This window comes from Halyomorpha halys, unplaced genomic scaffold, assembly GCF_000696795.3.
Source record: "Halyomorpha halys isolate HHAL.00 unplaced genomic scaffold, Hhal_1.1 Scaffold266.1, whole genome shotgun sequence".
Taxonomy (NCBI): Eukaryota; Metazoa; Arthropoda; class Insecta; order Hemiptera; family Pentatomidae; genus Halyomorpha; species Halyomorpha halys.
In genome coordinates, this window is record NW_027114321.1 from 871,211 (window position 1) to 884,625 (window position 13,415).

Here is a 13,415-nt window from a genome sequence, read left to right on the forward strand (position 1 = left end):
TAATAATAATAAATAAGACCGACGCACAGTTGGTTAAATACATGTATTGTTACATCATTTATATCATAAAACTTTAGATAATAATGTTTATTTTATAGTTATTCTTATTTGTGTAAAACATACCTATTATGCACACCATTATAGGCAGCATTAGTTGCTTCACGTTCTGATTTTAGTTGATGAGAAAGAAAATCAGAGAAAAAGTCAAAACGAAAAATAATTATGCATCAATAATACTAATATATAATAAGTAAAAGAAGAGAAATGTCTTAGAAAATAAAGCATCATAGAACATAAATAACCAGATGGAATCCCTAGTATTAATTTGAATTCTTCAGTAGTAAAATTATTTTTCAAAGAAGCATTACAGGATCTTTCCAATATTAAAAGAAAAAGGGAGAGATAATGCACAAAATTGCTATCAAATCACTAATTGGAGGTGATGCTACAGTGAGATCGGCAGTTAAGGCATTGAAGTGGGCTGGGAACTCCAGTGGTTTCGGAAAAGGTCGATTATATAGCGGTGTTATAGCTGATATCCAACATTATATTGTATCATTTAAATATGATTAGGGTATGACGGCATGTTTGGGTAATAATAATCCCGATACTGAAAACCGATCCCGGATACTGGAACCAAAAGAAGTATCATCAATAAAAATAGCTTCCCTACCACAACTTTAAGACCGTACCACGAAATAATTAAGCAGTGGACAAAAACTTGAATGCAGAAATAGTAATTTGTTAATAATGTATCATTATCATGTAATATATGTTTATATGCAGAATTGAAAGATTTTTTTTAATCATCACTACCAATGATAGGGAAGTTAATAAAAAAATATTCGTGTTCTCAGAATCAGATATTGTCACTCGCTTATTAAGGTTTTGACACCAAGGAACAAAGTTGTTCTGTATGTAATAAAATATGTGCTAAGATCGAACTAAATCTACCAAACCGTTAATTTTGACAAAAGGCCTGGTAAAAGTACCTGCAGGGATAAATGACTGCCGACTTATACGTACGAAAAAGATACTCCTACAACCCAAGTTTCAGATTTCTAGTGCACTTTTGTACCCCATAATTAGCCTATCTACCTTGAATGATTCTTTCAAAAGCACTGTTAAAAAAACAATCTAATATTACCTTACCTGATGCTTCAGTCATGTAGAATGTTTTTAGTTTTAGCGAACTTACTCAGCCTCTTCTGGCTCATTAACAGTGAGGTGGTGAGAGGGCTGCATTGGGATCTCAAAAAGTCCTGCTCTATCCCTCATGCCTGGGGATAGAGTGGGTTCAATGATCCTAAGTTCGAAAGTGTAAAAATTGTATTTAACAGTGTAAATGTTATTAAGTTTTTATTTTATAATTATTTTACTGTTATATTAGTTAAACATTTTATTTTAACATTACTTCTTCATGTATATAGATTGATAATGTTTATTTTATTTATTTGTCTGTTTATATTCATATAGAAATATAATTTCTATTTCTATTTTTATTATTGTATTTGGTTACGAATCTGATTATTTATCACTATTGCTTATATCCCAAGTTTATGGCAGATTGTAATATTTATTAATAAAAAAAACAAACCATATTGCCTTAAGCATTATGCCAGCATTAGGAACTTTTGGGTCATTCGCTAATATTTAGAAATCAGCATTTACTTGCATCTAAAAAAAAAAATAATAAAAACTAGATTTTTCTTCAGGTATTGAGCATGATAAACCAAAGTCATAAGTTATATTGACACTACAAGTTTTGAACAATATATCTAGATTAAAAATACCGCTTGCATGAAATAAAAGCACTACATGTACAAAACCTTACTCATATAATATATTAAAACAATGTAGCATGTTAATTCTACCATTTACTCTGCCTGAAATAAGAAGGGAATCAGCAATGAAGGCTTCCAATCAGATAAAGCGTTGAGCTCTTCGACCAATGCCCCTGTAATTGCTCGACCACTTATTACCTTTGCTTTTCCTTTTCTCTTTGCAGATGCAGAAGAATCTGTTCTGAATGTATGCTAACTGATGGTTATACCATTTTTTTTTTAAATGTGTTATGTGAATAATATTTATCTAATAACATCTTGCCCTGCTATTTTAGTATATGTATGCGTATTTATAAATACATATAATCAAGATGATAGTACAAAACTAGTTAGACTGGTGAATAGTTTTTTTCAGACAGGCATCCTATTTATATTAAATCAAAGAATTAAAAGATAATATATGTTTATATATTATTTTTATTATCACCAAAAGAATTTTGTATAAGAATATTTAAATATTATAATAACGAGGAGAACCATTTTATGTTCAAAATGGTAAAATATAAAAAATGAAAAAAACATCTATTTCATAAACTTAACTTTTATGTTCCCTAAAATAGTTCATTCTTCAAATATAAAAATGTTTAGAAACTAGCCCCTCTCCCTTTCATGGAGTTAGATTCATTGAAAGTTATGTATTATTATTTTCAATCAGTACGCCCGTTGATGATCTTCATGAATAATAGTGTCAATAATAATATTTTTTTTAATTATTTATTTTTAAGATTATGATTCATTTAGGATTACAATGCCAAATAAGTTTTCTACAAAAATATAGTATGATTGACATTTTGCCAATAATATAGTGTTGTCAAAGATAGCAAATAATGTAGTGCTGGTATACATACCTAAATTAAAATCAAATATTCTTCTGCATTTAATCAAACTCCATGGATGAATCTCGAGTACAAGGAAAGTCGTGAGTTGCAGAGTTCCGTCACAAAGTTCGTAATCTTTCAGTTTTACTTAGTATAAAAATATAAAGTGATTTATTTATCTTATTAATGTTTGAACACCAAAGACAAAAGTTGAGAATACCACGAAAGTACAAATCACACCAAATTTTAAGGCATTATCGAGAAAAAAAAATGATTAGTAGTTTCAAAGCTATAGATGAAACTAAGACCAATTCAATTCACAAAACAATTTTGAAAATATCTGAGTCATTAAAACACGATTTTGAAGGTTTTCTTAATCCATAAACTTCCAAAATTGTGCTTCAGGAATTATGAAACGGGCAAAAAGTGCACAAAGTGTACAGGCATCATGTCTAAGGCGGTAAAAAGGACAAATCAAAAGATTTTACATTGACTCTTCCACTTCATTGTTGCCTTCTCTGTTCAACCGTTCGCTTTGAACAGGCCTGATGAAGCCCTGGAAAGTGGGGCGAAACGTCGGAAATTAAAATAGTTTTAAACTATTTGTTCTTCTTTTTTTGCCGCAACCCTGACCATCTACTTATATTCAAAAGATTTTACAGTTTAATTTTAGTAAAGAACCAATTCATTGTTTAGTAGTTCTCTAAAAATCTGCATTTCTTGCAATACATTTTCATCAAATTTAGTGGAAGCAAAAGATAATTGATTCCATATAAACGAATCACTAGATATACAGATCTTAAAAAAGCTAATAAAAATTCAATTGGCTGTCTTGTAAAAATTCCATTTTTGATATTTGAAATGTTTATCACGCTAGACAGATATACGTGTAATCAATAGTTATAATTTCAAAAATGTTTAAACTCAAACAATAAAAGCTCCCTCTATTTTATTGAATATGTAAATTATTTTTACATAAAATTCTTCCTATATCTTCCTAATTTGGTTCTACGATCGAAAAAACGATAAGTTCGTTACTTATATCTAATTGACAGGACACATAATTTCCCGAAGAAACCCTTTTGATTTTTATCAATCTCACATGAATAAATAATCAAGAGATGTAGAGAATTTTGAACAGACCATTTCGTAAGGAAGCCCAGAAATGTTTGCATTGTAGCATAGTATACCTGATACTCCTGGCGGTCTAATTTTTTTTTTTTTTCTCTGTTTACTGTTGTTTCACATTTCATTTAAGAGCAATATGATAGTTCGGTTTTTGCATCGTTTATACATTCTAAATAATTTAATTCTTGAGTTACTCTGATGAAGTTATAATTTGCTCTGCGTAACTTTATATATCGCCAAAGAGGATTTCTTTGTACAAGCAGTTTTCTTTTTTCGATACACAGTATTACTGACTAACTTAAAGGAGCCAAAAGAATCTAAAATTTTTCCCTCAACTTTCTTAGAGTATAAATGAAATAAATGGCACATAGTCTACACTGTGCTGATGTCTATGTGTAATCTTTTAAATAAAAATGCGGAGCCATGATTTTTAGTATATTGGAAGAAATAAAAAAAACAAAAATTTTTAGAATTTACATGAAAATCCATTTAAGATGATTCTATATCCTTCGAAAAGAAGATCAATAGATACAGGAATAAAAACAATAAATTTTTTTTAGAAAAATATATCTAAAGACCAATGTTTCTATTTTCAAACTTAATTTATATTTCCTTTTAATAAATTTCTACGCTATATAAATCTAGTCTAAACTTGGCTTTATTTAGTTTTTAAATTGCTTTGCCACTACGATTGTACCAATAGGGAAATAAAGGCAATAAGAAAGAACACCGGGAGTCTGTGCACGACACGATGGCACGATTACTGAAGGAAATTGTCCCCAAATTTTGGTAATAAAGTTTCCATAATCAAATTTTCGGAAATTGCGGCTTAGTGAAAGAAAATTATATTAAAACTGCTGTTTGTTTCCTAATCACAGATTAAATTTGGAAAACTTACAGATCACAATGCCTTTATATCTAAAAAAGAAGCAAACAGTTATAGATTTTTGATACATGCCGTTTAACGAACAACAAAAATACCAGATTACCAATGATTATTTTTCCACTGAACATTCCACCCAACATTGAGAAGGTTTATTCTTTCTCCCAGTGCTTCCAAACCTCTTTCTACTGGTAAGTGGTAGCCAAGGTGTCCATTGCTTCGAGTGGGTCACCTCCAGCAGTCACTGGTCGTGACCCACTCGAAGCATTCGGCATCGTTGGAGAAATATCATCATACGAGGACCAAAGTAACCCACATGGAATTTCATGTGGCGAAACATAAAACAGCATCTATGATTTATTCATTTTATTTCGACTATTACAACATTTACTAGACAAACGGTCTAAACTTCCAATCCATTACAAAAGACTGATCTACATGACTGTTATAAGGCCTATCTGGACATACGGAGTTGAGCTGTGGGGCTCCACTAAATCATCGAATTCCTCCCAAATCCAATTCTTACAGTCCAAAATTGTTAATGCTCTTTACTTTGTCACAAATCAAATCATCCATCAGGACCTCAATGTCCCCTATGTTGCCGATTTGGCCAGAACCAGACACCAATCCTTCCATGATAAACTTCCCAACCACCCAAACCAACTCGTTTCTAACCTGGCTTCTCCTTCATTACCTAATAATCAATAAACTAATATACAATAAATAAATTATTTAGAAAAAAAAACTTTATTTCACTTCAGGAGTACATATAAACAGTAATCGAAAACTCATTGCACTTTACAATAGCATATAAATTGTAAAAGGGATAGTTTAGTGGAGTCACACAACTCAACTACCTATGTCCAAATAGATCTGATTGAAGTCATATAGACTAGTTATTTTTTAGTTAAAGCTGTCAAACATAATACTTAATATATTATACTATGAGAAAAGACGATGTTGGTTGATGTTGGAGTACATCGATTTACAAAAAAAATTAAAAGGGTACTCTGATTCAGAGCTTTCTCAATCCAGTCGATGACTAAGGGAATTTCCATTTGAGTTTTATTTTTTCTATTTTGCTTGAAAGGATTGTTTAGAATGCAGTTAGCTAGGTACACTCACGGCTAAATACCAGCGATCAGCCCTGTCATATGCGGAACAGAACAGCCTACGATTCCATTTAAATTTTAAAGAAGCTACTGACATAATCTTCGGCTAAAGTGTGTCATCCGGCGGTGTTGTCATCTTGTTCTTTCCCTTTCCTATCATTAAAGTTATTATTTATTCAAAAGTGCATTTCTAGCTTAAAATTTTAAAATCCATAATAAAAAATAATTTTGTATTCAGTGTGTTAAATGCACATACAGAACAAGCCATTTTTTTTTATTTTAGTGACCTTTAAAGTTTTGATCGCAGTTTATTTTTGTTATTATTTATAAGTAACTTCAGGAAAAAACCTGCAGAAAACAAAACAACTTAAATTTATCAAAACTATATTTATTTTTTGGTTCTATCCCAATCATGTTGAGGTAAATTAAAATTTAGTACCTAGAATAATTCAATAACGCAAATACGAAAGACGAATATTCTTTGTAGACATTATAGTACGAATACATAGCAATATATTAATTTAATTTACTAATATTATTCCTTGATATTATTTTAATCATTACTGGCTGAAGTTAATGATATGTTGATATAGAACAGAATACACGTGTTTTGAAATAGTAAATTAGTAGTAATCATGCATTTGAATCGCCCTAATTAAGATATTTTCACTTAAAACATGAACATTTTATATTCATTTAAGGGGACCCCTAGTCAGCCTTGGTGATTAGAAGAGAATGTGTAGAAAATGTCATTTTCTTGTACTTCTTCTCAAACTATTAGAAATAAATGGTTGGATCCGTCTCATTCCTCATTTATTTTATTTTTAAGGCAGAGTAGTTTTTCCAAATTAATATTTTCAACAGGTAATTTTTGATAATTTCAATATTAACATATTTTGCCATTTTTTTTTCGTAATAACTTCATAATTTGATTCTTTAGTCCTAGAATTCCCTTAGTTTTAAAAACGCTTGAAATAATAGTATGTAGAATGTCCTAACCAAATTTAACAAATTTAAATATATTTGGATTAGCAATTTTTAAAAAAAAAAAAAAAAAAGGTACGTAATTAATAGAAAGCCCTTTACGAAATTGACATTAAACTTTTGGATTGTTTATTTTTTTTTATCAGTTCAGTAATTAAGAAATGGAATAGTCAACTGAACGTGACTAAAAAAAATCCTAAATCCTTCTAAAACAAAGATTTACATAACACCAGTGCATATTTATGTTTTGCAGATTGTTATGAATTTCTTTTGGGCATTAATTCAGAAATTTAATAAAAACAAATTGATTCTATAATATAGTCAAATTGATTATGATTTAATCTAAAAATTAGTACAAAGTTTATTTATTCAAACATTCAGGCTTAAAGAAGTAAGAAATATTTACCCAGATTTGAAAATTTAAATTTTTTTCTCCTATCAACAGTTACTTGTTTTATAATTTAAATAATAGAAATAAGGAATATTATTCCATTGGAATCATTAAAAAACATAGCTTGTATTCCCAAACATTGAAAAAAAAACAACATTATAATTCATCCTTGACCTTGGTGAATCCATTTTGGTTGGTTCCTTTCACATGCCGTCGAAATTTGATGAGTTAATTTCCAATTAAAATACTTGAGCCAGACGATTACTAATTCAATGGTGATTTTCAACACGCCCAATGAGAACTTTGAAATATGTATGAATAAAATGTTTACTACCTAGATTCTAAAAATATATTTTTTTTCATACGTTAATGAGAGATTGGATTTGAAAAAAAATATTTTTAATGGAACACTTTCCACCAAACACGTGAACTAATTTACATATGAATGTAAATCAATAAATCAGTGCATGTCTGCATATGTACCTTTGCTTTCATACTTTCTACCGAATTACCTATTAATGTGAAGCACTTGAATCTATATTTAATACATGTAGGATTGGGTGATGATAATTTAATGATTTTGAGTGAAACAGAACTGAGATTAAAATTTTTCATCAATTATGTACACAATAAAGTGTGGTAAGCTATTAAGACCATAAAAGTTATTTTTAACTGTTGCAATTAATAAAACCCTTTCATACGAATTCTGACAAAAATAAAAAGGTAGCAAGAAAGAGAAACTATGACCGCAAATGTTAGGCTCGGAAGGTGGATAGTTTCCCTGTAACGAAAAATAAACAAAAAAGTTTAACAGAGAAAAGTAAAAAAAAAAAAAAATTAATATTAATATTAATATATTTTAATATTTTGTTATTAGTTTATGAAATTTAAAGTAAGGATAGCATTTGTAAGAATATCTATTTAAACTAATAAAAACTAAAGACCTTGTTTATAATAACTACGAAAAAACTTATGAATATGAAATTTGAAAATAAATAATTAATTTCTATAGAGCCTCCATGCACTAATATATAATTTGAATTAATAGATTAATGTTAGCTAAATTAACTAAATGATTGTTCCTACACTAAAGCCACAATCTACAGCACACGGCACATGGAAAAAATCATCCCCCTTTCACCTGCGAATAATACTACCGGGCGTAAGAAAACCTACTGGTTCGTACGGAAAAATGTTTAATTCCCACTTCAATGCGTGAATTATGTAATAATAGATAATAAATGAAAACCTTTTTTTTCGGCCGGTTTTATATAAACCATATGAAATTCTTATTCCCATGGGAGTAGCAGAGAGTCCTACGAAACTTCAGAAGCGGTCTTAGAGACGATACAACCACCACCGTTCGTGCGTGATGGAGGACCACATCCTGCTAAAGATGGCTTAGATTCTACCAAACGCGGCGGATTTAGACCGGAAAGTCTATGAAGATCTACCAATCCATCCAGGGAGGTGGAACAGCATAGGCTTTGGATGTAATCGGTAGTGGATAAACAGTCCAACTATGCTATGCGGACCCCAGATACCAAGCGACCTCCAGATTCAACTAGCTTTCCTGCGGCATGCGGTGATCTGTTACGGGTCACTTCATCATCGCTCACTAATGGTGAATTAAATCCAAAATGCCAGATTGGTTATAAACAGGGGTCAGTCGACCTGTGTTAACCAATGCATCAGTCACCTGACTACACAGAGACAAAAGAGAGTTGAGAGATTTAGGTGAGGTTTAAAAAGTAGAAGCTGACAAATTATCCGTTGAAAAAATAACAGGATTGTCACCAAGATAGGCATCCCAGAAAAGATCCTAAGCGTCGTGCTGAAGAAGGATTTATCATCCTTCGCTATGATAATAGTGAAAATATAATAATCCGGTTCAGGTAAGCCTACCATTTGTTAAATCATTTGATACTTCATTTGGTAATTGTGCTAAAACTTGGCTTTAACAACAAATTTTCTCTATCCAACTATGAAATAATAATACTTTTAAATTAATTACGGAAACGTTTTATTTACCACTTCATCAGTTTACTGAAATATCTTTAAAAATGACACTTTAAACACAATATTATTCTCAATAATCCTAAACTCAGCAAAATAAGTAATATTATTTCTAAAAATGATGAATACCGAAAGGGAAACATTCGATCAAGTATTTATTAATTATGTAATTTTCTTAACACACAGTTTAAATTAATTTAATCACTTTATAGGGCGTGATAAATCCTTTATTATATAATCATCTGCCTTTAACTTGTTTTGTGAATCGGAATCTATCTGTTATAGATGAGAAAGGGGTATTATGAAATCCCTGCTCGCATTTAGATTAATTCTATGTGGTTCAATTGGAAATGGGTGGATGCACAAAATAACTAATATATTCAATTTAATTTTTAGCCTAATCTGCTAAAGGATAATAATCAATTATTAAACCAAAAAGTCAAAGTAGGGTCGTGGAAAAAAAAATTGTTTACTGCAAATAACAAAAACAAAATGTGTTGGTAAAACAAAGAAAAGTCAATAGTACAGAATTATTTTCGCATTATGTTATTTATTTATTGAAGTGAAAAAAAGTATTCATTTGCATGGAATGTATAATTTCATATCGAATTAAGTCATATGAAATTTAAAATAATATTTGAAACAACACTTGTAATGCATGTCTGGTTTAATATAACGTAAATATTATTATTCAGGTCAAGTAACGTTTTCAGGAAGAGGGATTCCATTTTTATATCTACATAATACATTTTTAAAAAAACGCTGTTACTAGGAATCTGAATGAAGCGATACAAAAGTGTCATTCTGTGGAAACAATAAGAGGGATGGTTCAAAAAAATCATCCACTGAAAATACATTGTTCCTTTTACTACAAAGTTCACAGTAATTGGTGATAATTACCTCAAGAAATTTAAACTAGTTTCAAATCTTTGAACAGGAATATCAAAGGAAGGTATCACTAACACATATTCTCTTTTTTTATTATTTCTACTTCATTGTAATCTTTAAGTAGTATCTCAAAGTTCCATTATCCATACGGTTTATACAGCTTATGTCACAACCCACCCTAATGCAGTTCTAATTACATACGCTGATGAAACATATGAATTGTTTGTAAGCAATGACCAACAGCATTCCAAAAACTACACACACTCATAATATCCATTGAAGAATGGCGTCAAAACTGGAGAATCAAAATAAATCCTAACAAATTTCATCAATTCACTTTTACTCTCCATTGTAAACCTCTACTATCTTGCCTCTTGATCTACAGTATCTTTTTTAAATATTACACTAATTTCTGTTGAACAGATTTGTTACTTAAAACTCCATCTTAACAGTTAAGACATGCCGTTTTTCAATTTCAGGCGCTTTTTAAATATTGCTCGATTTAACTATCTTAAAGTCTCCTCTTCCCGTTTTAAGCTAATATTTCAAAAGTGATATAGGACCGTCGCTCCCCGGTCCTTACTTCTTTGATGGGCTGAAGGCCTGCTGCAACCCACTTTTCAGGGAGATCGTCCCTCCACCACGACCTGGGAGGTGGCAGAGCACGGTTCCCTTAGTCGACGTCCTCGACGAGGGAAGGCCTTAGACTCTTCAAGTCTGAGGTCTAAATTTTTACCATACAACCAGCGGAACGGCCCCTCTCCGTTCCAATAATCCACTAGCGTCAGACAACCAAGTAACAACCTTCAATGGACCCCTCACCTAACCTTATAATGCCAAAAGGCAATCCAAGGTATCATCACCCAGATATACATATAGCATACCTCCTATATGTATGTACCAGATATTTAATAACATCATTATAGGAGGGTATGAAAAAAAAAAAAAAAAAAAAAGTCCTTACTTACCTCTACAGAACTACAATAACTCGACTACAAGGCTTCCAGGGATCTGTCCTCCGTAAGATCGTTCGGGGAACCACGCTCCAGAGGGCAAAAAACAGAGTTATATAGCGTGAAGAGCTCCAACTCCCCACTGTGCCGAAGTATATATGCCGACGGCACATCAAATTCTTTGATGGGTTGAAGGCCTGCTGCAACCCACTTTTCAGAGAGATCGTCCCTCCACCAAGACCTGGGAGGCGGCAGAGCACGGTTTCCTTAGTCGAAGTCCTCGACGACGGAAGACTTTAGACTCTTCAAGTCTGAGGTCTAAATTTTCACCATTCCACTAGAGGAACGCCCCCTCCCCGCTCCAATAATCCACTAGCGTAAGCCAACCAAGTTACAACCTTCATTGGACCCCTCACCTAACCTTAAAATGCCAAAAGGCAATCCAAGGTATCCTTCATACCCAGATATACATATAGCATACGTACTAAATACCATTTAAAATGTTTATAGGAGAGTACGAAAAATAGTCCTTACTTGGAGTCAGAGAGTTTACTTATCAAAACCAACCAACCAGCACATTATAAAATTCAAAGAACGCCCACTACAACAAAAATACAAGTCAAAAACTCCTTAAAATGTAGGCCACTACAGAAGAAGGAAACAGTGCAGAATCAGAGTATATATTCATCCTAAAAACCATAAATTAAATTCAGAAATAGGGTTTATGAAAAAAAAAAACAAAAAAAAAATCAAGGTTTTTGATGGGCTGAATGCATGTAGCTAACCCGCTGTTCAGAGATGTCGCCCCTCCACCAAGACCCGGAAGGTGGCAAAGCACTGTCCCCGTGGTCGAAGTCCTCGCCGAGGGAAGGGTTTCGGGCTCTGCAACCTGAAGTCATTTTAACTCATCTTATCTTCCAGTGGAGCGGCCCTCACCGTTCTTTGTACCCCGCAGCCAGCGGCTCCTGGGCCAATATTGTAACCCCCGCCTTCAGCGGACCCAGCCCAGTCTCTTATAATGCCATGTGGCAAAGGAAGGGTACCAGTTACGTTTTTATATACTTAGGTATATATTAATATTGTTATATATATAATTATAATAAAGGAAGTAAGAAAAAAAATGGTATATAAAGGAGGTTACGAAAAAAAAATATATATATATATAAATATGATAAAGATATATAAAGCTCAAATTTACTTATTGTATTTTTTTTTATACAGTAATAAATTGAAATAAATAAATATAATATTTATAGCAGTAGTGCATTATTTTCAGCATATTAAAAATTGCCATATACTAACACTGAACAGAATCTAACCTAAGTGACGTGATTTTATAAATTAGTGTTAATAAATTGGCGAATTTTCATTATTCTTTATATTACCAATGAAGACGGTAATCAGTTAAGTCTTAAAAATAAAATTAAGTAATTTTAATAACAAAGCATAATTTTGAAATACATACCATTTAATTTATCTTCAACACATACTAAATCCTTCACTTATTCCAGTGACTCCCAGTAAAAAATATTTATGGTATAATATTATGTCTTGTTCGTTTTCACTTTACGTTATCTTCAATTCGTGTACGTGACAATCGACCAACAAAATACAGCATCGATTTCATACTAGCTTACGCAGTCATATTACGGATATATGGCTGCAACTAACGTATCCATAAATACGAGAAGATCAAAATTCTAATGGTTGTGAGATTTCGTTCCTAAATTCCTTAAGGTAACTAAATCAAGCCAGAGAAAATTTCGCTGTTGTAATGGTCTGTTATCATTCCCTATAATGGCTAAACCAATTTCTGGTTGTTAATTAACTGTTGACAGAAGCAAATTAATATTTGAAAAAGAAAATATCTCATTAAAGTTTTCTTATTTTCTTTAGAACAAGAAAATGTTCGTTCTTTTAGTTTCAAAAATATTTAATACTTTTATTGTCAAGATTATTTAGACACTTTAATTTTTTCTGCTCACTCTCTTAAATCTGACTGAAAGAGTATGTTAAAATGTATTTAAGAGAAGAGAAACGATCATAATTTTAAAAGATCATCAGATTTATTCCACGCTAATCAAATCATTTCTGTAGACGCATTTTTGTATTTGAATCGCACTCGAGTTTATTTCAATTTCAAATCTCAACTCACGTACACACAAGGTGATATTTAACTTTCCAAGAAGAATGAAAATTTTAACGCCTTTATGAAAAATATTCAAGAAATTAGCATTTTAATCCCAAACTGCTCCAACCGAGAAACCTCTTCCAAGGTGGGTTCATCTGAAAGTCAAAATTTAAACCATTTCAATTCTGACTCTGAGCTAAAATATATTTGAGTCCTTTCTGGCACAATTATTAATATGAAACACCATCAACACTATTTATTATATAT